We start from the raw sequence: 4,474 nt of genomic DNA, 5'->3' as shown, positions 1-4,474 counted from the left end.
CATGCAATATTTGACCATTTTTCTCAATAAGTAAATGAACAAGTACAACGTTTTGTGTTACTTATTTGATTGGCTTCCCTTTCTCTAGTCTTAGGACTTACGTGAAGATCTGACATCACATTTTAGGTCATATATAAGCAGAAAGAGAGAATATTCAACAGGGTTCACAAACATTCCAGCACCACTGTATTTTTCCCCTGCATTCCTTCACATTTATTAATATCGTTCCTGTAGACAGATGACCAGTACGGCAACCAACACATCAAACTCACCCTCACCAAGGTCTTATACAACTTCGACGTAACATCGCAACTCCTATACTCAAAGCTCTCATTTATAACGGTCAATATGCCAAAAAGCTTTCTTTACGATGCTATCTACCTGTGATGTCTCATTCGTGGAAGTATTCTGAGATTCATTCGTTTTAACTTACACCTCAGCCCGACCATTCGTTACCCCTGTTTCTTCTTCTGAACTGCACACCGAATATTTGTTTGCATTAAATTGCCATTTCTCAGCCTATTCTCATAGTTAGTCCAGATTACTCTGCAAGATTTGACAGCCTTCCTCGCTGCACACTATGCCGCCAATACTGATGTTAACAACGAATTTGCTAATCCATTTTACCTCATTACTAACAATGGACCCAGCATTGATCCTTGCGGCACACCACTGGTTACAAGGTTGCGGTCAGAGAGTTTTAGCCCTGGACATTGGTTGTGATGACACACTAATTATTTATTCCGGACCAAAGGTGCTTTGTGCAAGCCATGCGAGTGCATCAGCCCAATCCTCCGCTCTTAGTTCCCATGCACTGCTGGTATTTTTGGTGCTTCGTCTGGCGTAAGCACCGATTTTCATGATGTTTGTCTTCAAATGCAGAAACACCATTAAATGATCCGTTTGCCGTATTTGCTCATCTCAATACCCTGATTGCTGCGAATTTTTGATATATTTTTATTTGAAATGACTAGATGATATTGCTCACGCTGTATCAGCAGAACACTTCTCGTTCCCACCATTACTACTGCATAAAAGGCAATTGATCTGATCCAAGACTCTGCTTCAAAATAACATGCTTTCCATTATCTCCTCTTCGGCACTGCAACATTACTTACATATTCATATTTTATGTGTATAATGTGAGATGATATCGCAACGTTTACAGGTTGCTTCATCCTTATTTTGGGTAATCTGGCAACAACAGATTATGAAAGGCCCCACGTCTGAGTGCTCGAACAACTTGCTTCCGTGACACCATAGTGTCAGAAGATCACAAAGATCGTGAACTGGTTCTGGAGAATGATTGTTGCCTACTCAAAAGGTCAGGAATGAATAAACAGAAAAGGGCGGGACTGTTTTTCTAGGTTGCGGATAGTATAATTCAATGCAAGGACTGTTGTTGGAAATGCTGAGAAGTTTTAGTCATGGATGAGCAGACAGAATTATGACATTATACCATTAGTGAGACTTGGTTGCGGGAGGACTGGCAGCTCATTATTCCAAGGTTTCGTTGCTTTAGACGTGATAAGGCGGGAGGGATTAAAGGAAGAGTAATCGCATTCCTATTCAGGAAAATGTCATGTGAGTGCTCAGTTAGAACAGCTCGATATCTCGCCTAGTGAGGTTTGCTGAGTCGAACTGAGGAATATGAAAGTAATACCATCTTAATGGGAATATATTATTTATCACCCAAGCGCCCACGTGATTTAGAGGAGAAAATATTGAAGGAGATCACAGAGGAAGCATAAGGTTGTGATCGAAGGTGGTTTTAACTTTCCTCATATTGATTTATCCTTCCATTTTGTTAATGGGCTGGAAAGGATTAAGGGTGCCAATGTGTTCAGCGAAGTTTCCTAAACCAGTACATCGAAGTCCCAACTGGACAGACTGCAATACCAGATCACATGATAGGAAAGGAGACAGGACAGGTGACAGCCGTTAGTGTAGGGCAACACTTTGCATCTAATTATGAAATGCAATTAGATTCAAGGTAATTATGAAAAAGGTTAGGTCTGGTCCTCCAGGTGTGGTTTTAATTTGGAGAAAGGCCAACTTTCATCGCATCAGAAAGGATCTGGCTGTGTAGGCTCAGACACGTTGTTATTCTGGCAAAGGTGTACAAGTAAGAATGAGGTATTCAAAAGTCAAAATTTGAAAATACAGGTTGTATATTTCTGCCTGAGTAAAAGGCAAGATTAACAGTGTCAATATACTTTAGATTTTGAGAGGTATTGAGCCCCTGGTTAAGGAAAATAAGGAGTTGCACAGCAGGTATAGGCAGACTGGAGCAATTGAGCTATTTGAGCAGTATAAAGAATACAGGACAAGGAAATCAGGAACGGTAAAACAAGATTTGAGTTTTATTTTCTTGCAGAGAAGGTGAGGGAGAATCTTAAGAGCTTCTAAAGATATGTTAAGAGCAAACGGATAGCAATCTACAAAATTTGTCCTCGGTAAATCAGAGTACAAATTTATGCGAGGAGCAATTAGAGATCGGCAGTGATCTTAAACTGAATTTTTTTGCATCTGTATTTACTCGGGGCAGTTAAAGATTTTATATATTTAAACCAATGCAGCAACGAGGTCTTGGACCCGACGCAATGTACAGAGCAGGCAGTATTTGCTGTCTTGGGGCAAATTAGGTTGGATAAATCCCCGGGTTCTGACAAGGTATTCCCACGAAACCTGAACGATGCTAATGCAGAGACTGCAGGGGCCTTGGTAGACATGTTCAAAAGTGTTTTATCCACGCATGAAATACCACAGGATGTGAGGATAGGTGATGTTGTTCTGTTGTTCAATAAAAGCTGTAAGAACACGCCAGAAAATCGTAGGCCGGTGAGGCTGACATCAGAAGTGGAAGGCGATTGCAAAGTATACTACGAAACCGTGTATATAGGTATTTGGCTAGACAGCGATTGATTAGGGATAGTCAACATGAGTTTGCCCGTGGAACGTCGTATGGAACCAATCTTACAGAACTTTTCAATTATGTTCCGTGGAAGGGCGACGAAGGCAAAGCAGTGGATGTTGTCCACATTGACGTTGCAAGATCTTTGACAAGGTTCCTCATGAAAGATTGGTCAAGATAGTTCAGTCGCTTGGCATTCAAGGAGTAGTAGTAAATTGGATTAGACATTGGTTTTTCAGAAGGATCCACAGTGAGGATGCATATGATTGCCTGTCACACTGGAGACCTGTGACTTGTGGCATGCCATGGTGATTGGTTAGGTGAGCGATATCGCACAAAGGCGTGCTGTAGACGAGAGGGATCTAGTAATACAAATCCATCGTTCGGTGAAAGTGGCGTCACAGGTAGATAGGGTCGTAAAGAAAACCTTCACAAAACAATATATTGAGTACAGGAGTTGGGCTCTTATGTTGAAATTCTATAAAGCATTGGTGAGGCTCAAATTGGAAAATTGTGTGCAGTTTTGGACCATAAGACATAGGAGCAGGATAAGGCAATTCAGCCCATCAGGTCTGTTCCACCATTGCATCTTTATTGTTCTAGGATCCTACTCAACCCTATAAACACACACGAAATGCTGGAGGAACTCAGCAGGCCAGTCAGCATCTATGGAAAGGGAACACTCGAGGTTTCGGGCAGCGATCCTTCGGCAGGACGAATGCTGTACACTTGTCCATAGATGCTGCCTTGCCTGCTGACTTCCTCCAGCATTCTCTGCATTTTGCTTGGACTTACACCATCTGCAGATTTTCTCCTGTTTCACACTGAACTCTATACACCTGCCTTTTCGCCATATTTTTTGATACCCTGACAGATAATAAAACGATCACCTCCCGCCTTAAATATACGCACGGACCGGCTTTATGATAAGCTGAATCACCACTATAAATTATCTCTTTTATGTGGGTGAATGGTAAAACCATGCCAGTAGATTGAGAAAGAAGGAAATTGAAAAAAAAAAAAAAAGAATAACTTAGGAAGGGGATGTTGCTGATCAGAGCAGACTCGGTGAGTGGACACGGATCTTTGCATGCTGCTTGTTTGCATGACGATATAACTCTGTTTTCGGACGGTGAATTTAAGTTATCTTTATTTGCAACGGCAAATATAACGAAACAAGATGTTGCTATTTAAAGTTCCGCAGGTGTACGTATATTTAAATACTACCGTATATTACAAATTAACTTTGGCGTTTCTTAGATGTTCACTTAATGCGAAGTTCTGAACAATAATTGCAGGGTAAAATAGTGTCTATCAGGGTCCAATTTCTACGTATGTCTTATAGATAAAATCGCTATGTTTTTGTATTCTGACTAGCTTTAGTTATTCTTAAATACACAGAATTATTATCCCCTTGGATATCACAATCCCGAGGAAGAAGTCAAAAACTTTATAATTTGTGTACCCCTATTCCTTGGAGTGAAACGTCTGTGAAATACATCTGCGATTAAAAGTTTAAAGATGCCATATTCTATTTTAAAAGCAGCAGCCAACGACAGA

Source organism: Mobula birostris, chromosome 8, assembly GCF_030028105.1.
Source record: "Mobula birostris isolate sMobBir1 chromosome 8, sMobBir1.hap1, whole genome shotgun sequence".
Taxonomy (NCBI): Eukaryota; Metazoa; Chordata; class Chondrichthyes; order Myliobatiformes; family Myliobatidae; genus Mobula; species Mobula birostris.
This window is presented reverse-complemented; position numbering follows the sequence as displayed.